A 26,636-nucleotide genomic window follows, 5' to 3' on the forward strand; every position below is an offset into this window, starting at 1 on the left:
TCTCTTACCTGAATGCCATAGGCACATTTTTGTCTTAACACAACTCCTTGAACTTTTTATAACGTCAGTAGTGAAGCATTGATGGTTTTATATTGAAGAAAATAATTGTCACTTGTATGAAATAAAACTTGATTACCGTGTGCACAAGAGGTACTCACATGGACACAAGTTCCACTCAGCTTCAAAGCAGTTTGTATTTATTGATTTATTTTTAAACTCAGAATAAAATAACATCACAATATGTCAGAAGATGTCTTTTATGAAAATCTTCTGTGCCACCTTATCTTCTTCCCTTGCAATGGGAAGCATACCATCTCCAGTTATGGGTTGGGAGGAGTCTAAAGGAAAGACTCCAGTAACTACCTCTATGGCCCACAGCACCATTACACAGTCATTTGGAAAAAGAAAAGTCTCCACTGCAGCTCAAATAAATAACTGGATTGATGTTATTTTTTGGTGACAAGGAGGAACTGTGTGTCAGAGCAGCAAGAGATGATTCCATGTATAACTAGTAACCCTGACAAATACACATCCCTAGTTCAGTTAGTACGCCTAAAAATTTACTAGCAGCAACTTACTTTGCTGGGTGGATCATACAACTAGGAAGAAGTGACATTTAATAAACACTGGTGGCTGTGCGCTAGCATTAATCTTATAATACTGTCACTGCCAGGCTATAAACCCCCTTTGCTCCTGGCAGCAGTGTGACATCAGGACACTGATTGGGTGGCAATTTGTAAAAGTCAGGGACGCTTTTGGCCCATGGGTCACGGCCTGTAGGGGTAGGCAGGCAGATGATACTGTCAGATTAGGCAACAGGCTTCCTGTGGGCCACCTGCATTTGCTTCTGATATTTAATTCTCCAATGACTTAATCCTAACAGCTTCAACTCAGATTCTTCATTTAACCAAGGTATCAAAGATTCTCATCAGCTGTTATCATTATTGTTATTATTATTGAAGAGGTTTAAGCATGCATTAACTAGGTATGTCTCAATTCTGAAACAGTGACTCTGGCTGTTGCGTGGGGATGGAACTGAACAAAGATGAGAACAGAAAGGAGAAGGTGATTTAGCGATGATGGAAGAAAACTGTTAAGACCAGAAAGTGGTGAGTATGGCTTGGACTCGGGGCATGGCCATTGCCATATAGGGACAGAGGAAAATGTTAGGGCAGTGGTTCTAAACCTTGGTTGCATATCAGAATCATCTGAAGAACTTTCTAGTTTTGAAGCCCAGCTCTACACTCAGAACTATTGGCTTAATTTTCTAGGTACAGCCTAAGCACCCAGGAAATTGTCTTTTCACAGTGAGGGCTGAGAACCACTGGGTGGTCACAGCAAGGCTTTGAAGGACTTAATGGGTTAGCTGTGGAGAGGTTAAGATGAGGGAGGTAATTTGTATGACATCTAGAATTTGGGTACAAGCAACTAATTTAATTCATTTCCAGAGAAAGAATATGGGAAGCCCAGATTTTTATGTGAACTCTTCTAATTTTTTGATTAGCATTTTTTAAACACATGTATTGATATATTAATTTTGTGTCAAGCCAAAAAAAAAAAAAAAACCCTATAAAATAAACAACCTAAGGGAGCTGAACATGCTGGTGACTAGCTGCAACTGCTGCCTTAAATCGGGAAGGTTAAACTTTAATTATAGATTTAAGACTTTCAGATAATGTAGAAGATAAATTCTCTGGAGACTCAGGGAAACACATCAATTAGTTGCTTGAGACCTTATTAAGAATAAAGATGACCTAGAGTATTTGGCATATTGTAATTGTGAATTCACTTTCTCCCTCCTTCCCTCTCTTTCTATCTCCTTCCCTCTCTCTCCCTCCCTCTTCCTAAGGAAGCAACACATTTTTTCCCAAGGTCATGGGTTAAGGAGTACAGCATAACATTTTTCCCCCCAAGGTCATAGGTTATATCTGATTAAGTCTCCAGGCTACGCTACTTCCTAAGTGTGGTTCTCAGTAGACATTCTGGGAAGGAGGATTGGGCAGGGCAGCTTTACTTTTGAAAATACAATTTATACAGACTGGACACTTTTCTAAATACATACCAAAATTTCAAAAAGTCTACAATATTTCCAAAAATATTTTGGAAAATTGAATACAACAAAGCAATGAAACTTATAATCAAGTAGCTCTTAGAGCTAACATACTAGTCCCCCACAACCCCCGCAACACACACACATACACAGAGCACTCATCAAAGTAGTCAGGACTGAATTAAATCAGGAGCTACACAGCTTATATCTCATAAGAATCTAATTTCAGAATATCCCCTTCAAGATAACTTATAAAAAATAACACCTTCAAATACTGTATTTTTTGCCTTTATGTCATATTTGTGTCATTTTATACCATGGGAATACTGGTCACAAAAACTAAGAGCATCAAATAATCATTAATTAAATCCCATGTGCAGTCATTTGGTTCAAAATTTGGTACTTGGGTTTGTCTAAGACTGGACTAATTTTGGAAAAAAAGTTACATCTTTCTGTTAGACTTTAGACTTTTGGATACTGTATTTATAAACATACCAGGGGATCTGTCATATTTCATATACTTGAGTTCCACAGAGTTATATATTAAATTCCATTATTTCCAGAGCCATATGAGCATAGAATTTCCATTCTATACTGGCATGAACGTATTTTTAATTTGTATCAATCACACAACAAAGGAAATGGAAGGGTGTTGGGGAGTCTCGTAGGTCGTATTATAAAACATGCTCTAAGCAGAAAAGACAAAGATCTCTAATACACTGTTTACTCTTCAGAACAAATTCCATTCTTAATCAACAATAAGAAAAGCATAAATGGATATAACATCCGTGGGTATTCAAAGGATGAGAAAGCAAACACTGGGAGTCTTACATACCTACTCCAGGTAGGATCCTCAAACCAATCCAATGTATCAATGACTGTGCTGTGTGCTGAACTTTCCTTGTAGAAAGAAACCAGATGCCATGTCACCACGAAAGCTGAAAACCAGACAAAGGAGGAGTAAACAAATCTAAAACAAGAAAAAAGAAGCAGCAGGAAACTTGGGACCACTGGATTGTGAGATGGCATTTTAATGAAATGATAGGTTTCATAAATGGAGATTTATTCCAGTGTTTCCCCAAATGAATTTCATCAAGAAACCTTTTCATCCCACAATAACTGTTAGCATCCTGCCACAGGAGTGATCCACAGCAGTTACTAGGGAAGCGACTTGTGTAACGTACTTCTCCACCAGTGACACATCTCACAGACTGTCATATGGTCACATGTTCTCAGTTTGAAACTTTCAATAACTAGGAGTACTTTATAAGCTTCCCTATTAAAATATGCACATAAGGCGCATATATTTACATCACATATAGAAAGTTTGAGTGTCATTTCTTTCACAAGTTTCATAGCAAATTAGTGAAGAATCATGAACCTGACTAGAACAATTTCTTTCATGGTGGTGAGTATCTGACATTCACTCATCATTCTGATCAATATTTACTGAGTAGATAACAAGAACCAGATATTGGGTTGAGAAAATGAATAAGATTTGGTCCTGCCCTTAAAAACCCAAGTCCACTCGAGTAGGAAAGGCCACACTTGGACCCACAGCAACCCTGAGGAAGAAGTCATGTGTTCACAGCGCAGACAGGACCCATGGGTGAGACAGAAAGCAGAGGGTCTTTAAGCTAAGCCTGAATGGTGAGTAGAAGAACAGACAGACAAAGGGAGATGGAGGCGAGGTGCGGGGAGAAGGGTATTATTCAGGCAGCATGTTCAAACACAGGAAGCTGTGAGGGAGAATGGCATGTTCTGAAAGCTGCCTTATATCGGGTCTACAATAACGTGAGGGAATAGAACATGAACAAAGGAAATGGCAGAACATCCTTTTATAGATTTAAATAACCATAAATCAGCCCAACAGTACAAACACAAGCACCCACCCAAATAACTGTATACAATTTGAAACTATTCCCTAACTCCTGTACACATGTCATCTCATCCTGGACTCAAAAGGTTGAGGGGCCCACCCAAGACCAGAAAGTGATTTGTATAAATAAGTTCACTCTTTTAGATTCTGCATGTAAGTGATATCATGTGATATTTGTCTTTCTCTGTCTGACTCACTTTACTTAATATGACAATTTCTGGGTCTACCCATTGCTGCAAATGGCACTATTTCATTCTTTTTAATGACTGAGTAATACTGTTGATGTTGCTGTTGGCGTTACAGAAACTAAGTCGTTTCTGATTCTTTCGCGACCCCATGGACTGTAACCTGTCAGGCTTCTCTGTCCACGAGATTTCCCAGGCAAGAGTATTTGAGAGGGTTGCCATTTCCTTCTGCAGGGGATCTTTCCGACCCAGGGATCAAACTTGCCTCCCCTGCACTGGCAGGCAGGTTCTTCACCATTGAATCATCAGGAAAGCCCATGACTAATACACTTCTTTACAAAACAGAAATAAGACTCATAGATATAGGCAACAAACTTATGGTTACAAGAAAGGAATGAGGGGGAGGGATAAATTGGGAATTTGCAATTAACAGATATGAACTACTATATAAATTAGATAAACAAGGACCTACTGTGTAGCACAGGGAACTTTACTCAATACTGTGCAATAACCTATAATGGAAAAGAATCTGAAAAATTTCATATATATATATGCTATATATATATATATATATATTGTGTGTATACACATATATATGTAAATAAAACATAATCATTGCTGTTCACTGAATCATTGCAAATCAACTATATTCAACACAAAATGTTAATAAAAGAAACTAAAAGAAAACCATATAATTGGGGAAAAAATTGATTCATGTAGACAAGTTTAGTCCCCACTCTGTGCAGGGACAGGGGTGTGTGTAGCATGTGGAATGATATCCTATTTCATGACATATGTTTTCCTGATTGCTCCAGGCAATTGCTCCAGTTCGGGCTCCAGGCACAACCAAAGTGTTGCCACCATCACCTTTTCTGTTTCTAGTTTTAGGAAAGCAAGCATGGGGTAGAAAGATTATGACTAGTTCATGTGGTTTCATCCCCTGGGTTTTGATATGTTTAAAAAAAGACTTCTTGGTACAGCCATATTGAAGGCAACACTGGCAACTGTGTACCATCCAGCAACTGTGGAGAATCTGGTGGTTGTCTACATTCAGCTCTGATCCTTAGATGCCCTCTGTGTTTGTAACTGTTACATATGAGCCTCACTCAGGCCTCCTGGTTTTTGCTTTTGACTTCATCAGCACTTTAATAACTTTGCTGATGTAGTGAGTGGATAAAAGGGCTTTGCACTGTGGTCAGAGGTTGGATTACTGCATTTATTCAGAGAGGAAAAGAGGGCAGCGCTCATTTGTAACATATGAAAATGGGGAGAGCCAGCACAGAGATAGGGGAAATGCAGGTTTAGTAATATAAAAATGGAGAAATCTTGTCTATGACACATACTTATGTAAGGACAAAATCTAAAGAGGGCCTGTGATGTTCTCCAAGGAACAAGAAATATAGCTGCTGAGGTTGGAAAGACTGGAGAGGAATTTTTTCTTTCCTCTTCCTCCTCCTCCTCCCACTTTTCCTCTTCCAAACTCCTAAAGTGAAACTGCTTAGAATACATCTTACTCAGTTCAATCTCTCACCATGAAAGTGAGCCTGGAAAATCTTGTGGTAGCCCCCAAATCTCCTTGCCCTCATGAAATAGGATATAAGCTTTTATTTTCAATGCTTTTCCAGTTGAGAAATGGTATGCCTGTTATAGGCTTCCTGAGACCTTATAACATATTAGGAATTATTTTAGCTTTAAAGAAGCATGGTTGCTTAACAAGGCAGTTTCTGCTACAGAGGCTTTTAGAAACCAATCCCAGGCAACAGATGAGCAATAATGCCTAGAAAAGAGACAGACATTAGATGTAAGACAGACAAAATCCAACTGACATCACCATCCAGATATGCAACTTGCAGCAATGCTCTTGTGTTTCAGTTGCTTGACAAACCACACTTGCTACCATAGAAGTAAGCTTGTTCCTGGGTACTGGCAGCAGAGAGCAGATGAAGCAGAAACATTACCCGAAACCAAAACAAAGAAGCAAATAAGCAAATCAGAATACCTCTGAGCAACCTAAAGGAAGAAAACCTGGACAAGTCACATAAATAGAAATTGAACTACACACAAAATTCTAAAATGAGCAATTTATGGAACAATTTTATTCTGAGTATATTTCCCCCTTGTTTGTATGGACAGTTAGGAAATTCAAGGGGTTTTGATAGATTTGATAGATCTGACCTCTGTGATCTGTGGTATAATTCAGCACTTGCTGGCATGGTAGAGATTGGTTCTCTGCAGAAACCTGACAACTAGCTCCTATAAACTCTGGAATGAGAAATCGGGTCCTATGAAAATTTGTACAAAAAGAACTTGAATGTTTAATCCATTGAAGAAGGAGTCAGGAGCAGGAGGGTTGATGGACTAAATGAGGGAGCCACAGACAGAGGGAAGGAAAATTAATAATTTCCTTTGTGGCGCGAATACATGAGGCATTGATGAATTCCTCTAATCATTTCAACAGCTTTATGAAGAAATATCACTGTCACTAGTTTACAAATAGAGAAATTATATTTTTTTTGATAGGCTAACACACAACACACAACAAGAAGTGGCCTTCTTATTGCATTAACTAGATTGCATTAAATACAATTATAAATAATAAAATGCAGCTGAGATAATTGGGAAAACAATTGATAGACTCCCATATTTCAGTTGTACTATACATACGTACAGCCCACTGAATCACTGCCTCACTCATACCTATATTTAGAGTCCTTAAATATATTAATATCTTTGGACCTTGTTATCCACTCACAAATTATCCCAAGCAAACAATTCAAAATCAGGAAAATGTCATTGCAGCATTATTCATAATAGTAAATAATAGAAACTATTTGTGTATCCCACAGCAGGGCATCTAAGAACATATGGGCATATTAACTCCAGAGTATATTAAGTTGCCATGAAAGTAATAATTAAGTCACAATACAAAGAAAGTGGTATATAAAATTGTATGTTCTGATTATAAATAGGTACAAAATATATATGTGAATAAATACTATCCACAGGACCAGGATAAAGAAAATTGTGGTACTAGGGTAGAGTAGTTATGAATGCATTAAAAAACCTTAACCCCATTCTCATAATATATTTTAAAGCTTTACTCTTTTGAAATACCCACTCAATAGAAATACAGACTCACAAACATGATATATTTAGAATATGTATTTATAAGGTTAAATGGTTTCCAGCACACACAATATTATTTTGTTACACTGTTAACTATTTGATAGTGGAGGAAAGAGTTTGGAGATGGAGATATACTTAGGGTGATGCTGAGATAAAATACATACATATTTTAACAGAAGGTGGAATTCAGTTTCTTATGACAGTCTGCAGAAAAATTAGGTAAGATTACAAAAACAAGACGACTTGTTAACATGATCATTAATGTATGTGATTTTAAACAGATCTATGATCAACAGTCTTTTCCCTTTGTACCATAGCTTTCACCTTCTTACATTCCCTCCGTCCCATTTCCTAAAAGAAAAAAAAAAGCTAAGGAAAATTGGCTAGCTGCAGAAATCTCCCATTTCTTCATTTTCTTCATTAAGACATCACACATCTCCTCAACAAGACCTCCTCCACCCCTGAGAAGCCATTTAGTCTCAGCAGGGCAGGGAGAAAGTACTTTTGAAGAAGCAAAAGCTAGTTTTTGCTTGCTGATCTCTATCTAAGAATACGGGTGAGCTAGCAAGTGTTCATCATTTGTCTCAGATGGTATCATATTCATCTCTCTCTAGTCTTGGTCCCACTCCTGGCTTTAGACAGTAAATATCTAGCATTTGCTGCTTGAAAACATCTCCTACCCTCTGGAAGTAAGATAACGGGGTAAAAGCTCCAGTGGCCTTTACCTGGCTCCGGAGCTCTCAGAAAGCAAACAAACTTACTACCTTCCATGTCTGTACATCTCACAAACCACATTCCCTGCCCCTCCCCCGGCAGTTGTTTATATATTTGAATATAAAGAGAAATGCAAAATTCAGTGTAATTCAAGTACAGGTCAATCTCTTTTGGATAAGCCAGCCTCTGTGTTAGCCTTCCTTGCCTACTCTTTCAACATGGGCGCGCGCGTGCGCGCACACTCACACACACACACACACAGAAGTGTGGCTTCAATAAATGCAGAAGAGAAGAAATAGTTTGTATTTCCAAACATGACTTTGTCTATTTCCTTTGACTTGTGGGACAGATCTCCTTATTTATCTGGGTGCTCCTAACCCTGCTGACATAGTCAAGTTTACCACTGGCATGCATGCCATCTGTTATTTCTTGACTAGTTCAAGTTGGGTAGACATTTCTGTTTAACTTGACCTCATCTTATCTCTTGCTGACAGTGTACCCTTCTCAGAGGTCTGACCGTGATGCACCTTCAGCCTTGGGGTGCTGCAGCCCTCAGATCAGAATCATCTTCTCCTACGGGATGGCACCACAGCCCCAGTGACACTCTCCAGCCCTTTCAGGGTCCTATCCACGCCACACTAGAACTTAAGTTCCGAGGCTTTCCTCCGATTGCCCGTGTTACACTGCTAAGTTCACTATGATGCTGGCAAAGGGCTGCATATGAATGAGCTGCCTGTCTTAGACACACCTCCTTCTCACGAATACAAACCTCATTCTCTGGACCCGAAACTCCAAGAGAGAAAGTTGGGAGGCACCTATTAGACTGCGTCACTTTCCTTTCACAGTCATTCTTATTTTGCAGAATTCCTTGGAGTCAGCAAGGGGTCATGTCTTCCTTTTCTTTCTTGGTATTATAATCTCAATATCAGAGAGTGAGCCTACATGTAATAAATTGAAGGGTTTCCCCCCTATACAATAGGACTTCAGTTTTTGAGGCTGACTCTTGATAATCTAATCAATCTATCCTTGATAAATCTAGAGGATGCTTTCTCAAAAAGTAATTGGGATCTCATCTCATAACCATGACAAAATACAAGGATGGAGTATAACTTACAACCTAGCACTCTCCTATTTCCCCCCAAACCCTAGAAAACTATAAAAAACAAATGAAGTAATTATTTTGAGGGACTGGTATAGGTAGCACGGGGCTGTGATGACAGAGAAAGGAAACCAATAAGAGAAGAAAAACCTATATCTGGGTTCCTTGTTTGGAAGAGGTTTCTGGAAAGTGGGCACAGGAAAGGGAAAGTAAAACACAGCTTGATTGCCTCATTGAACTGAGGAAGTGGTGATCACTGAGGATTCCAGGAATACTATGAAGAAGATGCTCAACAATGTTAGTTACTAGGAAATTAAAACCACAATAAGAGGCCACAATACCACTCAAACAACTGATTACAGAATGTTGGCAAGGAGGTGCAGCAACTATAGCGTTCTTACACTGCTGCTGGGAATATAAAATGATACAACCTCTTTGGAAGACAGTTTCACAGCTTACTATGTAGGTAAACATATGCTTAATAAGCAGCTGAGCAATTTTACTCCGAGCTGTTTACCCAAGAGAGATAAAAATATATGTCTACACAGAAACTTATACATCAATGTTCACAGCAATTTCATTCATAATTGCCTCAAACTGGAAAAAAAATGTCCATCAGATGGACTGTAGAAAGCAAAACCTTGATATTGTCATACAATGGAATTAAAAAATGCAAGAGAAAGGGAAGAATCACTGCAACCATTACAACGCCATGTAAAAATATTATGCTGAGCAAAAGAAGCCAGACACAAAAGTGAATATTGGAGGATTGCATTACTATAAAACTCTAGGAAAAAAAATCTAAGGGTCAGAAAGCAGAACAGTATTGGCCTGGGACTGGGGTAGGGCAAGGGGGTGTCAGCTGACTAGGAAGGGCAATAGGCAAACTTTGTGTGGTGAGGGAAATGTACCAGGACTTGGTTTAGTGGTAATAACATGGCAGATAAATTTGTTTAACCTCATCCAAACATGTCGTTAAAGTGAGTGCTTGTTATTGTATATATATTATAGCTCAATATAATATTGAGATTAAAATTAAATTTTACTTGCTGGCTTATTCTTTTATTGTATCAGAACTGATCTCTTAAAAATATTTTGTCATTTTTAAAATTTTTAAAATAGTAATTTAGGTACATTAGGGAATGTGCAGATCTTGCATTTGTTTTAAAATAATCCCCTGTTGGGACTTCTCCAGTGGTCCAGTGGCCAAGACACTCCCAATGCAGGGGGCACAGGTTTGATCCCTGGTCAGGGAACAAAGATCCCACATGCAGCATGTAAGAGTTTGCATGTTGCAACTAAGACCTGGCTCAGCCAAATAAATTAATTTAAAAACAAATCCAGTGTCTGTGGGAAAAGGGTGTCCTAGAAAGTAATACGCAGCCCATGTGCTACTAATTCCTGAAGGCAGGTGGTGAGCACAGGGGGTTGATTATGCTTTTCTACTTTTGAATATGTCTGTAATTTTTTAATTTAAAATGTTTTAAACATCTATTGGATTGCATTTATTTAAGACATTATTAACCTATTAGTTAGCATTAGATGTCTACTTTACTTACTCTCCCCATCCTTATCCCCTGATTATGTGTAAAGTCTTTCTGTGTCTTTTTTACACTTTTCATGTTGTCCTTTACTTTTCTCCTTTCATCTCTTAGCCAACAATAACTTTCATAGAATCAGCCTGCATGACACATTTAAGTCAAGACCTGAGTAATTTGAGAGAAAATTAGTTAAACTTCTGAGTCTGGTCCTTTACATTCAACGATCATGAATTTCAGTAAGCCTGGCCTGCAGAAGAAAGGCCCCTTCAGGAATAAACGAAACAGCCAGGTATGGAGAAATATCATTTTGTTAAGAAGTCTGCTTAACAGGATGATTGAAACAAATGGAACAAAGAAACCAAGTCAACACAGTGAACACAAATAGACAGTTCGAAACATTTAAAAGGGAAAGGAAACTGGACTTGATTATTTTCATCCTACCTTTTTTTTTCCCTTTTAAGACATTCGGATTCTTGCTAACTTCAGGGAAAGTTGGTTCCAGGCTCCTAGTCACAGGAGTGGGATTCTGGTCCACAGGTGCTGAGCCTGATTCTGGCTAACACAGAGTGTGCACAGGCTCCATGCTGACATTATTTTTATAGATTTTATGGATCATTTTATAGATTTTCCAGTGAGACCAAGATGAAGTCAGTCAAAGTGGAAATTGATTAAGAATGTAGATGGCAGTGTTCAACTATGTAGGCAAGAATGGCCTTTAGAGAAATTAATGTCCCCTTCAGTTTCTTAGTGATGTATTAAATGGAATATAGTGCTTTCCCCCTGTTCCTATTATGTCTAGAACTACCCGTTCTTTCTATGAATAAGACCCCAAACTGATTTTCTAATGAGCAAGAGTGGACCAAAAAACATGTATTAATTACCAGCAAAGAACATAAGCTCTGCAATCACACTCTGATGGGATAAATTAGAACTTTGTTCTCCAGAACCCAGCCCACTATGGACAAACTGAGAATTGTTCTTAATGTTAAACTGGAACAATAAGGGATCAGGATATTTAAGAGTACATGTTGTACAGGGTCGACACAGAAGCCTATTATTGTAGAACTCTCATTTTCCTTTAGACACATTCTTTTTTCAAATATATCTTCTTGGGGACTTTTCTGATGGTCCAGTGTTTAGGACCCTGTGCTTCCAATGCAAAGGGTGTGGGCTCAATCCTGGGTTGGGGAACTAAGATCCCACATGCTGCGTGACATGATCAAAAAGTAAAAATAAAAAAAAAAAGTATATCTTCTTATAAAATGTTTCTCCTTAGGAATTAAAGAATAAAATTTTTAAATAGTCTGACTAAAAAAAAAAATAAGAGTCTGATTACAGAAAAAGGGACTACAGAATTTTTCTGACTATAGAAAAATTCCTAGGATAGAAACACATTACACTTGTTTCTTTACCAAGATGCTTTATATTTAATTATTCCAAAGGAAATAATAGGTAAAGAGCACGATACATACACTAGTGTGTTTCTGGGATGTGGAGAAATGTAATTATCTTCCTTGCTTTTGGGAAGTTTATGTTATCATTTAGGCAAAAAGATAATCATGTTGTAAGTAAAACGATACAAAGTTTTTTATATATGTATGTACACTATATACATAGTGTGAATCTGTCTGTCTGTCTATCTAGCCAGCCAGCCAGCCATCCATACATCCATCCACCCATGTATTTATGTAACGTGGTGCTCAAGTTCTTGGCAGTGAGGACCACAGTGCTGTGGGAAATGCATACATTTATAAAGGATAAATTGAGAAAGAAGGAAATGGTCTGTGAGAGCTAAGCCAGATCTCAAAATATGAATACAATTCATAAAGTAACAGGAGGTATGTGTTTCTGGAGTGGGGGACAATAAAAAAAAGGTTAAGAATTGAGATGATCTACTGTGGGACAAGGAAGAAAAACACTGGGCTAAGTTAGAGGAAATTAGGTTGGAGCTTGACTTGGGAAAGCCTTGAATGCTGGTCCTCAGGAGCTTACGCTTTATCCTGAGAGCAAGGCAGCCTCTGAAATGTTCTGAATAGAAGGTGGACATGATAGAGATGGTTTTTACATAAAGGAGATATAGAAGCGATGCTGAGTAGACAAAGGGCAAAAAACTAAAGAAGCAGAGGCTAAATCAAATTTTAAAAGTGTATTAACCTTAGGATTTCCCTGGTGGTCCAGTGGTTAGGATTCTGTGCTCCCAGCGCATGGGGCACTGGTTCCATCCGTGATTGGGGAACTAAGGTCCTTCATGCCATGTGGTGTGGTAAAAAGCAAATAAATAAAATAAGCAGGTGTTTTAAAAAAACAAAACAAAAAACAGTATACTGACCTTAAGTGATGAATAAGGAACATGTCTAGTGCTAGTAGTAGCAAACTCTTAATAAGATTAAATGCTTAGAGTCTATATACACTGGTGAGTTTGGAAGCAAGTCAACATGAAACATTGACTGCATATGGCTTTAAGTTGTCTGAGAAAGGCTTATCACAGAGTTGCAAAGCTACAAGCATCAGAGCAGGATGAGTTTGGTGTCCATCAGGCCCTGGAAGACACTGAAAGAGGACACAGAGGAAGTTCAGTGATGCTAGATCCTGTGGAGTGGGGTCGGGGTTTGACAGGAAGACACTGAAGACAAGTGGATTCAGGCGAAGAGAAATACAGGAAAACGTTAGGAGGCCAGCAGTGGAGAACACATCAGGGGACTCCACGTGTGCCTGTCCCTGCGTTTATAGAAGGTGGCACGCGCAGAAGGAGAGAATGACAGAATGTTTCCTTGAAAAAATTACTTCTACCCTTTTGGCTTCAGTTTCTTCATGGGACTGTTGGGGAGCTGCTGCCAGAAAATGCCCGCCTTAGCCAGGAAAGACAATAACCACTTGCCTCACAACAGGAGGTCTCGATAAAAAAACTACAGGGCTGCCAATGAAAAATAACTGGGAGAATGTGAGACTGGCTGAGAGGAGGAAGGACAACCAGCCCATAATATGTCTGCTAGTTTCCCAGAAGCCCTCATGCTGGAATCCATCTTGGCTGACAGATGTCTGCGCCACCAGGAAGTACTCCAGTCAGACTAAATATGAGAGAAGCAAGATGATTGGCTAGAAACAACCTGGAAACACCCTGTTACCGTAAAACCTGAGGCTGTGAACAGAGCAGTTCTCCAGTCTCCTTATCCTCCTGCTCTCTACCCAGGCATCCCTTCCCAATAAAGTCTCTTGCTTTGTCAGCAAGTGTGTCTCCTTGGACAGGTTATTTCTGAGTGATAGACGCAAGCTTGCTCTTGTGCTGTGGAAGAAGTACCCCTTCCTGCAATAGAACTTTATAATTTTATAGTTAAAATTACACTGAAGACCTGTCCCAAAGTTGAATGATAATCACTCTGTAACTGAGAGCATTGAAATAGAGAAATTGTGGGAAGCAGTTACCGTGGGAACCATGAGAAAAGGTCTTGACAGCACTTTGGAGATGACTGCAAAGTACCCAGCACAGAACAACAGACAGGATGCTCAGGTGAGGGTGGAATGTAAGGGACACGTGCTGAAGAAAATGTGTCACCAGACTTCTAACCATAAGTGCAAGACTTTGAGCTTTTTGATTGTAGTATAAGTGCCTGGAATCAAGCTTTTGATTGCCAAGGCATCTATTTCAAAGACAGCCATCTCAGTAAATATTGCCAGGAGACTTCCCTGGTGGTCCAGTGGCTGAGACTCCATGTTCCCAACACAGGGGGCCTGGGTTTCATCCCTGGTCAGGGAACTAGATCACATATGCTGCAACTAAGACTTGGCAGAGTCAAATAAATATATAATATTTAAAAATACATATACATGGCCAGCTGTGTGCTTGCTAAGTCACTTCAGTTGTGTTCGAGTCTTTGCGACCTATGGGTTCTAGCCCTCCAGGCTCCTCTATCCACAGGACTCTCCAGGTAAGAATACCGGAGTAGGTTGTCATGCCCTTCCCCTCCCTCCAGGAGATCTTCCTCACTCAGAGATTGAACCCGAGTCTCTTATGTCTCCTGCATTGGCAGGTGGGTTCTTTACCATTAGTGTCACCTGGGAAGCCTGTAGCTGTGTGACATAGCTCCTGAAAGAGCAACTAGATACTTTCCCACTTTCCCACTCATGAAGGTTCCCTTCTAGAAAGCACTGGGTGATGTAGATAACTACAAGCTTGAGTGATTCTGCTTTTCTTTTCCCCATTCTGCATCCTAATTCTGGCTTTTATGCTTTAAATTTGCTAATAAAGAATAAACTTGTGAAACCCTAATCACCCCCACCCCACTTGGACCCCATAAGGATGGAGTCTCAGGTCCATACTTTTTCTCCCTCTATCTACCCTTGACTTCTGAAGTCTGGTTCTCGGGAGTGCCATGTGCCCGCCCGGATCTGTAAGTAATAAATCTTATTCTTCAAAGTTTCCTGATGGTTTTTGCTAAGATGTATCTTGTGATCATAACAGGAACCACATGGGCTGGTCAAGCTACAACTCTGGGTCCAGTTGGGGTAATATCTGTGGGGGCTCAATACAAGTCCAGACATTCTTGGCCTATCAATTCACCATCAATCACTATAAGACAGCTGAGACCAAACAAGACAAATCCCCAGCAGACTGGACAGAAAAGTAAAAGGTGATTATTCTCATACTTTTATATGGTCAAGGAATCAAGAGAATAGTACTTTCTTTGAGATAAAAAGGGAAAGGTGTGTGTATATTTCAGGAAATACTGTAAATAGATCTGTGTTTCAGAGATGCTGAATTTGGTGTGAGTGGGGCTCATTCAGCAATAGAAACAATAAGTTACACAGAAATTAAGTTTGGAGAGAATTTAAAGATTAAAATATAAAGATGACCTATCTATATAACAGCTGGGAGAGTGACTTGAGAAGAAAGATGTAGAAGAGGAAGCTAAGACAGTATAAGAGAGGAGTTGAGACTCAGTTTTAGGGGATAACTATTTCAGGAGGCAGGAGGTAGAAAAGAAGAATCCAGCCAAAACTTAGGAAGCAGCAAGAGAGAGCAGAAGAACTCAAGGATGCTGAGATGCTGACAGCAATGTTAAGAAGTTGCCTCAAATTCTAAGATGCTTTCAGGTAGAAAAACTAGGAAAAAAAAAAAAAAGCTCAGGTTAGGAAAAAGAAGGGTTCACTGATAACGTTTAAGACCAATGTTTCAGGATAATGAGAGAGAAGGAGATGCTAATGACAGTGAATCAAGGATGAGAGGAGATGGCAGGTAAGGGCAGAAGTGCTGATGAATCTGACAAAGAAGAGGAAGCAGGAAAACACATGAGAGTTGGAGGAGACAGTGCCAGGCATACAGCACACAGATGGCATTGGAACTTTTCTGAATGGGTAAAAGGAGACAGGCAGGTGAGCTCAAGAGAATATTTTACACTTCTTAAGAAAACAAATTTAGTTAAAAATTTTTATTGAGGTACAATGAACATATAACATTACATGAGTTTCAAGTGCACAACATACTGATGCAATATTTGTAAATACTGCAAAATGACCACCACAATACATCCAGTTAACTATACATACAAACTTTTTTTCTTTTTTTTTTGGCTGCACCATGAGGCTCCTGGGATCTTAGTTCCTCGACCTGGGATGGACTCAGGCCCTCAGCAGTGAAAGCACAAAATCCTAACCACTGGACTGCCAGGGAAGTACTCCCCTGCTAATTTTTGTTCCTGTGGTAAGAAAAAATTAAGTTTTAATGTTTAGAATACTAGGACTAGAAGTCAGGAAATAGGCTAAAAGGGCAGATGTCAAAGACCAGAAATAGGATGGGAGTCCAGATGGAAATGTGAATGTCTTAGCTGAAGGGACATTTCTTCTCCAGAGAGAGAGAGAAGGATGAGAAAAGGGACAGAATAAGGATAGAGGTGTTAAGGAGACCTGAGGAAAGATGTGTGGGATCTAGGCTTCTCAAAGAAGCAGGTGAGGGGATATTCACCTTTGATCAGAAAGACCATGTACAGAATTAGGGGTGGAAAGTGAAGGGGAACTTCTGGCAAAGCTTTGGTAAAGAGTGGACTAAACCATGATAAAAGACAGACAGGAAGCATGCGGAGGGGCCAGGAAGAGCCACAGTTACAATGAGTCTTGTCTATAAAGCCTCGTGGGTTTGCCCAGCGATATCTCTTCACACTGAAACATGAGAATAGGAGGGCTTCAAGGAGGGTGAGAGGGCATATCCACATGAAGAGGCAAGAGCGGCTGGGGCGTCAGAAAGGGTAGGTGGCAGAGAAGGGTCTCGACAAAATGCTTGGTGTGGCCAGAAGGGAACCCACAGCATGGACTCCATGGGAGACAGGAAGAAAGAGAGTTCAGAATTCACGAGGAGAGGTTTTGAAGACAAGGGGTATGGAGAACAAAACCCCTCCGCACGGCACAGGTCCCTCTGCCGAAGGAACAAGGATAGTTTTGCTCCCTGTGTTGCAGAATAAAAAATGAAAATGTTTGGAAAATATTTTGTATATATATAGAAGGCCCCATTTAGTTCTAAGAGGCAAGACCAGTATGCTTGTAACTTTCATTGCAGACCACAAAGAACAGGGCCATACAAGTAGGAATTTTAAAAATGCTTTTGATACTGTTGAATCAGTGATAAATCAAACACTGAATAAAAGCTACTTTCCTTTCCAGGCTGTGTACATGAACTAATAGAGCGGAATGAACAGAATGATTTAAGTGAAGATACTGCTTTATGCTCAGAAAGAAAGGGCTTTGTAAATATTTACAGGCAATGAGCATTCTCAGATCAGTGAACACGTATCTATTGCTTCCTGATACCATAAAATTTTTTTTTTCAAATGGAGACATTAGGATTTTGGTAGCTTTCAATCTTTCATGGGACTCACAAGCAAGACCCAGAGGATAAATTTGAGTATTACATTTGTGAAACTTGGTTTCATGACTAAGAAGAATATATTGTTCTGATATGTAAATGACTTTGAGTTATCACCCAAGATTCTACTAAGATTTTATCTCACTGGTTTCCTAAGCTGATGAACTTACTGAAATTCTCCAGAAACTTCTTCAAAGGGAAAGAAAGATATCTGGTATATCTCTAAAGATTCTAATTCTAGAGGCCTAAGATTGGGCACAAGAATCTGTATTTTTACAAAAAGTCTCTAAAGGAATACTGAAAGAGTCATCTGCTGGTAAGGACTCACTATAATTAACAAACTGCAGAATAAATATATTTTGATTGACATTGTACAAAATTTAAGAGTAAACTGGCATTGCTTAACTCCAGTCCCAGATATAAAACTAGCTTGTTATTTCATTTGGAAACCTAACATACATGGCTTTGGTTCTATTTATTCCTCTTTAAGAATAAAAAAAAAATAAATAGGACTAAAGATAATTAGATCATAAACTAGAAATTAATTTACTATGACCACAATAGCATTGATATGTGCTGAGATCACCTTTAGCATATTTGCCACAGGAAAGAATTCACATTTCCCTCTCTTGGAATGGACAGCAAGGGAAACAAATGTGAGAAAAGAAGTGTGAATTAAATGGAATCTGGGAGTTTAGCAGACTGTGGACAAAATTCATTGTGTTAGTTCTTTTGATACTCTTGTAAGTTTGCAGAGGTAAAAGTCAAAGCTCTCAGGGTGAATTGTATTTTAAAAAGAGGTAAAAAAGGGAAGAACAAAAGAGGTGAGGCTGAAAAGCTTGAGGAGGCAGAACAGACAGGACAGCGGCCCCTTTCAGCTCTGCTCAGAGTTGCCTCAGCAGCAGCTCCATGCTGGCTCCCAAACTACGGCCTTCTGCTTCTCACCCATGGGAATCCATGTGAGATACAAAAATTTTTTTAAAAATTGAAAGGAAAAGAAAGAACACCATAAAAATTCAGAAAGAAAGAAAAACCATAATGAAAAAATCCAGCCAACCTATAACAAAAAACAAAACCATGAAATAAACACTCCTAGCATTTTTTAATGACAATTGCCAAAAACTGCTAACTTGAATCAATCTACTTGTATTTTTTGGGCACCTATTCTGAGCAGCGCTTCCCAGGTGTCTTAGTGGTAAAGAATCTGCCTGCCAATGCAGGAGACGCCAGAGACAGCAGTTTGATCCCTGGATTGGGAAGATTCCTTGGAGAAGGAAATGGCAGCCCACTCCAGTATTCCTGCCTGAAAAATTCCATGGACAGAGGAACCTGGTGGGCTACATTCCATGGATTTGCAAAGAGTTGGACACAACTGAGCACACACACATGCAGCATTCTGAGCAACATTAGGGGACAATAGGGGGGAACCGAATAAATACAGTCTCTATGCTCATAGGTTATTCCAGATATTCTGTAAAAAAGTAGGCCTGATATTGTTTAGAGGTTATAATTCAGTTCTGGTGTATTAAAAAGAAAAACCAAGAAAAGACAATCTACATACTGGGGGAAAATATTTGCAAATGATGCAAACATTAAGGGCTTAATCGTCAAACTATACAAATAGCTCATACAGGTCAAAAGCAAACAACAACAATAATAACAAAAATCAAAGAATAGGCAGGAGAGGTAAACAGACATTTCTCCAAACAAGACATGCAGACAGCCAATAGTCCATGAAAAGATGCTCAACATTGCTAATTATTAGAGAAATGTAAATCAAAACTACAGTGAGGGTACAACTTCATACCAGTCAGAATGGCCATCATCAAAAGTCTATAAATAATTTGACAGGGTGTGGAGAGAAAGGAACCTTCCTACACTGTTGGTTGGAATGTAAACTGGTACAGCCACTATGGCAAACAGTATGGAAGTTCTTTAAAAAACTAAAACGAGTTACCATATGATCCTACAATCCTACTCTTGGGTATATAGCTACACAAAAATCTAAATAAAAAAGATACCCAAAATAAAAAAGAACCCTATGTTCACAGGAGCAGTATTTATACTTGCCAAGGCATGGAAGCAACCCAAATGTCTACCAACAGATGAATGGATAAAGAAGATATGGTGCATATATACAATGGAATATTACTCAGCCATAAAAAGAATGAAATAAAGCCATTTGCAGCAACATGGATGGACCCGGAGATTATCATACTAAATGAAGTATGTCAGACAGAGATAGACAAACATATGCTATCACTTATGGGCGAAACCTAAAACATCATACGGGGGAATTCACTGGTGGCCCAGTGGAGACAAACATATGATATCACTTATGGGTGAAACCTAAAACATCATACAGGGGAATTCACTGGTGGCCCAGTGGTTACAATTCAGTTTTTTCACTGCTATTGGCCTGGGCTCAATCCCTGGTCAGGGAACTAAGATTCTGCAAATTGTATGGCATGGCCAAACAGATGAACTTATTTATGAAAGAGAAACAGACTCACAGACACAGAAAACAAATTTATGGTTATGAAGGAGAAAGAAAGGAGAGGGGCTAATTAGGAGGCTGAGATCTACAGATGCAAACTACTACATATAAAATAGATAAACAACAACGTCCTACTATATAGTACAAGGAACTATATTCAATATCCTGTAATAACCTATAATGGGAAAGAATCTGAAAAAGAACACACACACACACACGTATAACTGAATCACTTTGCTGTACACCAGAAACTAATACAACACAGTAAATCAACTATACTTTACTGAAAATCAAGATACTCCCAATATTTTACTAAAACCTGAGTAAGTAGCTATCACACCCAATTGGAAAGGCTGAAAAGTGTCCTGACAAGAACCAATACCTCCTGGGTTAATTCTGTTATATTGCATGGTTAAAGGCTTCTATATAGCATACTATAATCATCATGTATAACCATTGTAGAAAACAGACACATAACACCAGTGAAATTTCATACCTACTAAAGTCTGTGGATAAAAGACTGTCCCTGCTTAAGTGAGGCAAGCTTACAATCATTACCAGAATTCTAAACTGGCTTTCAATTAGCTGGAAAATAGGTGTTTTGTATTTACAATAATCTCTGCAACAGTAGCGTTCAAACTTTTTTGACTTCTTATCCACAATCAGATATGTATTTCTTACACTGCAACCCAGTATACCCATGTACCTGTGTGCATAAATGCAAATCTAAAACTGCAACAGATGTTTCCTGTAACAATATTTATTCTCAGAATGCAGTGTTCTTAGACATTTTGTTCCATTTATCTTCATTGATAAACTTTGTTCTTTGGGGTCATTTTAGGCCTGCAGAAAAGTGAAGAGAAACTACAGAGAATTCACATGTATCCCTCTCATCACTACCCTCTTCCTCCATTTCTCTTATAAATAACATCTTGCCTGAGTGTGTGTATTTGTTAGAATTAATAAACACATATTTGTACATCTTTATTAACTAAAATCCATAGTGTCCATTAGGGTTCACTCTTTGTGCTGTACATTTAATGGATTTTGACATTGCATAATGGCATATAATGGAGGTGGAAATGGCAAACCAATCCAGTATTCTTGTCTGAAAAATTCCATGGACAGAGGAGCCTGGGGGGGCTACAGCCCATGGAGTCGCAGTCAGACACAACTGAGCACGTGTATTCACCATGACGTTATCCGACAGAATAGTTTCACTGCCCTCACCGCCCACCACCCCGACCTGAGCTCTATTTATTCATCACTCACTCCTTCGTCTCCCTGAACGCTTGGCAACCACTAATATTTTTACTGTCTCCTTTGTTTTGCTGTTCCCAGAAAGTGTGCATCTGGAATCTCACAGCATGCAGCTTTTTACACCAGCTTATTCCACATGGCACTATGCGTCTGAGATGCTCTGTGACTTTGAGAGAGCTTTCTCTCTCTTGCTGAATAATGTTGCATTGTATGGTGATGCACCACAGTTTGATATTATTCACTGCACTCTTCCATTAAAATATTTGGGCTGTGAATCACGCAGATAATAAACTGATTTCAGAGTCTATGAATGAGCCATATCTGTAGTCTTGGAAGTATTTGCCTACAATATGATGTTAAGTTCTTCCTGGACACAAAGCAACAAACAGCTTGGTCCCTATCTTAGGAGCTTAGAAAGTTACTGGGAAGGAAAGGTGTGAATTTATGAGATGTTGCTGTTATTGTTCAGTTTCTAAGTTGCATCCAACTAAGTTGCATCCATCAACTGTGGACTGCAGTGTGCCGGGCTCCTTTATCCTCCACTATCTCCCAGAGTTTGCTCAAATTCACGCCCATCATGTCAGTGATGCTATTCATCTATGAGATGCTTGGTGACAAAAAAGCTAAGAAAGAATGGAAAAGAACTATAAATCCATTAGTACTCTTGAGGAATATGAAGAACTATCAAGTGTCCTGTGAGAGCAGGACCTTATTGTTATTTACTAATCAGCAGACTTGGGGATGGTACTTTTAGACACCTCAAGTTTCCTCATCTGTAAATTTATATATTAGTAACATCTATTATATTAGTAATATTATATTATATTAGTTGTATAAATAATAGAAAATATATATATTAGCAATATTTATTATTAGTAAATGGTAATAACAACATATATTAGTAATATATTTACATAAAATATTACTAATGTATATATTTATATATAAATATTAACTATATATATAATTCATAATATTATATTAGTAATATCAGAGAAGTAATATCTTTTCCGATGGCTCAGCTGGTAAAGAACCCACCTGCAGATACAGGAGACACAAGAGACACAAGTTTGATCCCTGGGTCAGGAAGATCCTCTGGAGAAGGAAATGGCAAACCACTCTACTATACTTGCCTGGAGAATTCCATGGACAGAGGAGCCTGCCAGACAACAGTCCATGGGGCCGCAGAGAGTTAGACACGACTGAGTGTGGGTGTGTGAGCACACACACACACACACAAAATCTACTGCACTGAGTACTTATGAGAAGTAAATGAATCCTGCATACAAAGAGCTAAGAAGAGGATCTGGCACATAAGACTTCAACAAATATTAATCTATTATCAGTCACTCTATCTTTGCTGGAATACAGAAAAACCTCAATACTTGACATACATTTTTTAAAAGCTGGAGGATTCCACTTTTCATAGGCTTAATTTGGTTTGTGGAAGCTTCTTAGAAAATCTAAGATGTGAGCCTTGAAGAACATACATAGTTTGGAAAATGAAGAGAGGAATAAGGATATAAAAGACTGAGGATGTAGCACAATACTGGGCTGAGAAGTAGAAAAGTAAAAGGAACATTTGGAGGACAGTGGTCAATTTGATTCAAGTAGAGAGTTAGGAGGCAGGAAGGAGAAACAGAAGTTGACTGCCTTTTAGAGATGCTGGTGACCTTTGCAAATGACAGCTATTTCAACTTCGTCTTCCAGTAGGCAGGAAGGAAAGACTTCAGTTACCTAAGCAGAGAGAGTAAAGTTCTAATGCTCTCAAGCATCTACTGTATGTAATGACTTCACTTCTCTTCCACATATTTTGGAACAGTGCCAGTTACACTTGGAGAACTGAGACGATAGATTCAAACAAAATTCTGTGTTCTATGGGTGAGAAAGTAGACCTATGTCTAATAGTGTAGCCATTTTCCACATAGGAATGGTTTAATTTTAAATGTAAAGAATTAAAAAAATAATTTCTTCTAGTCATATTAGTTACATTTCAAATGTTTAATTACCACAAGGGCTTAACAGTTACTGCACTGATGTAGAGCATCTCCTGCATCATATAAAGTCTCTTGAGGGACTTCCCTGGTTGTCCGGTGGTTGCAGTTTCACACTTTCAATGCAGGACGTGCAGGTTTGAGCCCCGGTTGGGGAACTAAGATTCCACATGCTGCATGGCTGGCGAAAAAGCATATAAAGGCTCTTGGGAGAAAGAAGGTCTAGAGGCTAGAGAAGCACCTATAAAAAGGGAAAAATGGGATGAAAGGTGGAGGTAAGACACAGAGCCAGTAAGATGAAGTGCAGTTTATACTGAAATAGGAGAGACTGATAGATGTATACAGAGAGTGACGAGAAAGGCTCCACACAAGAGGATGAGAAATAGGCCAGTTATGAGAAATCGTGGGAACAACTGAGCTACAAGAGCCCAGAGGGACAGGATAACGGCAGAACAAAGGCTTACTTGGGTACTTAAGCAGCAGAGGACAAGTGCAAAACTAAGAATTTGAAACAGAAGACAAAGACACACCTGTGAAGTGATGATAACCTTGAGCAGAATCAAAAAACAACCATGGAGAAAAAAGAAGTTAGACTGGACTAGTGTTTTCTCACAGTGGGTTGAGAATAAATGTACTTAACTGAAAATCGAAGTCAGTGAAATTCTGAGGAAGCCAACTTGACCATTTCTAGGTGCCAAAACATCTGATAATTTTCACATCCATTAATTGAACAGCTATTATTTATTGGATACTAATACACAAGGCTTTCTGAGCAAACATAATGAAATTGAAAGTCTCAATTTGTAGAAAGAATTTAGGGAACAACACAAATAAATGCTCAGTTACAGAGTGCAGCTTAAACATGTTATCTCAAATTAGGACTGGCAACCCTCTGGCACTCAGGCTGATACCTACAAGTTGCAGTAGATATCGTGAATCATTTTTGACATTCTTTCTGGTTGAGCCCAAAGAAGCCTCAGGATGCCTTTCAACACAAGACCCATTATTCAATCTACTAGTTAGTATGAGAAATAAAAACTATTTATAAATCCAGCACAGATGGTATTAGAATTGTATAGTGAAAAAGGAAGCCAGTGGTAAAGCTATAGATTTATTTTACTATAATATATTCATCTCACTATTTGAAAACCAAAGAGTTAATCACTCATCAGAAAAAAAGAGTAGACTGCAATAGGTGGTCTCAGTACTTTTAAATATTAACTCCGAATTTAGGAACTTTTCCTTATTTGAGCAACCCATAAACAAAGCATATTAAGAATGGCAAATTAACTAAGAAGCACATACTAGACCCCTTAAAATAACCCCAATAAAGTATATTCCATTGTTCTCAGTTTTTCAGTAAGTACGCAATAACAAAGCTGTCAGAGTAAGAAGATAAATCTTGCAATTTCTCTCCAAGGAATGTAGGAGAAGAAAATAGATATATTAGTTATTTAAAGGACACATTATGCCCACAAAGCAACCAAGAGTAGCGGAGACAGATGATATTTTTCATGTAATTTTGCTTTATTTTAATAAAAGGCAACATACCACTGGGAACATTTTCTGACGTCCAGTGTCTATACTTTAAATCACAGAACCAAATGGAAGTTAAAAATGGTTTTATAATGAGACTTAGTATCTAATACATATTTCTGACTGAGAGAAAAATATTAGAGTATAAGAGGCAATTAAAGAAGAAAAGGGATTCTCAAATGCCTATTCTGGTAGCAATCTTGATGAACAGTTCATATAAGCTGCTGATCTCTCTGTGTTGAATCATCAGGGCCCATAACTGCTGATCCTACCTTGTTAGTTGGTCATCTCAGTTCTTAATTCAAGGCTCTGCAGTGGAAAAATTTTGGCAGGGTGGTTGGTACAGCTTGGTTTCTCTCAATCTACTGGAAACATTCCAAATTGAGTGCAATAGTATAAGAGTCTATTGTTTCCATTTTCTCAACATCCTGTATAAATTCAGGTAATTTTATAATGGCTATAAAATTATAGAAAGAACATTGAGACTTTTAGGTATTCCAGCTCCTCTTCATGTTCCACTGTAAAATGGCTGGTTCCAAAATAATTTATCTAGTATAATGTCATTAAATAGAAGTTTAATGGATTTGAAATAGTATTTTGTTGTTGTTCAGTTGCCCAGTTGTGTTTGACTTGTTTTGACCCCAGTGAACTGTAGCACACCAGGCCTCCCTGTTCTCACTATCTCCCGAAATTTGCCCAAGTTCATGTCCATTGCATTGGTAGTGCCATTCAGCCATCTCATATTCTAACGCCTTCTTCTCCTTCTGCCCTCAATCTTTCCCAGCATCAGGGACTTTCCCAATGAATTGGCTGTTTGCATCAGATGAACAAAATTCTGGAGCTTCGGTTTCAGCATCAGTCCTTCCAATGAGTGTTCAGGGTTGATGTCCCTTAAGATTGACTGATTTGATCTCCTTGCTGTCCAAGGGACTTTCAGGAGTCTTCTCTAGCACCACAGTTCAAAGCCATCAATTCTTTAGCACTTTACCTTCTTTATGGCACAATAATTATGTGTGATATATTTATACATGTATATACTTGAAGTTGATAAACTTGAAATAGTATATACTTATATATCATGCATAAATGTTGGTGCAAATATACCTATGATGTTTCTTGTGAAAGGGCCTATTTTATTCTTAAATCCTTTAAAATATAAAAAGTGTAGTATTGTAATACCCTTTCCTTACAAATATTGTCAGCAAAGGTTAGCAGCTTTAAGGGATCACCATTTTCAAAGCTGCTAATTCATAATTCTCTTTCAGCTTCCTAAGTTATTTTGAAATCCTAAAATTTGAGAATCATTGCTATAGAAGAAAATAACTCTGACGTAGGCAATCATCAAAAACCATTTTAAGGATATGTCTTTTGGAAATAAAGCAAAGAAGTTATAAAAATGAAGTACAATGACGACAATTAGAAAAAGCATTTTAGTAATAGTTTTTTTTAATTCAGGCAGGTAATAATTGTTCATTATAAATTCTAAAATTAAAAAATCACTTATAATCCCAACATCAATATTTTTATGTATCAGTTCTTTTTCTTTACATTTTTTACTATTTATTTTTCCCAAAAAGGGGTGGCATTAAATCAATTGTTTCATTTCATATTACTCAGGAAGCGTTTAGAAAGACTGTCTATACAGAGAAGATATTTCAAGATTGACACTGATATCATGCCTGATTGTACAAGTTAACGAATTAACTTTAGAGATGAGAAGGCAGTCAGGCACAAAATTCTGAGAGTAAAGTGAGATGAAGGCAGATATCCTCACTCTAAAGCATTACACCAAGGCTGAAACTGGCCCATGGCCATGTGTATGAGTACATCCGAAGTATATTTAATCTTTGACTCTACAAAAACATCTTGAAACCAAGGAGCTCAAAAAACCTTTCTTAGAAA

The 26,636-nt window shown here is 38.4% G+C and overlaps 1 protein-coding gene across 7 annotated transcripts in view; it reads right to left on the reverse strand.

Annotated features, from left to right (window-relative positions):
• CHRM3 (cholinergic receptor muscarinic 3) overlaps positions 1–26,636 on the reverse strand; it is a 540,213-nt gene that overhangs the window by 252,019 nt on the left and 261,558 nt on the right. For 5 of the 7 annotated variants that reach the window (XM_070471018.1, XM_070471017.1, XM_070471020.1 and 2 more), the window contains one exon: positions 2,886–2,988. The exons of the other annotated variants lie outside the window; for them this stretch is intronic. The gene's annotated coding sequence lies outside the window, so the exon portion shown is untranslated. The remainder of the gene's footprint in view (positions 1–2,885; positions 2,989–26,636) is intronic. 7 annotated transcript variants of the gene reach the window in all.

The sequence above is a fragment of the Odocoileus virginianus genome, chromosome 7 (genome assembly GCF_023699985.2).
Source record: "Odocoileus virginianus isolate 20LAN1187 ecotype Illinois chromosome 7, Ovbor_1.2, whole genome shotgun sequence".
NCBI classification, from domain to species: Eukaryota; Metazoa; Chordata; class Mammalia; order Artiodactyla; family Cervidae; genus Odocoileus; species Odocoileus virginianus.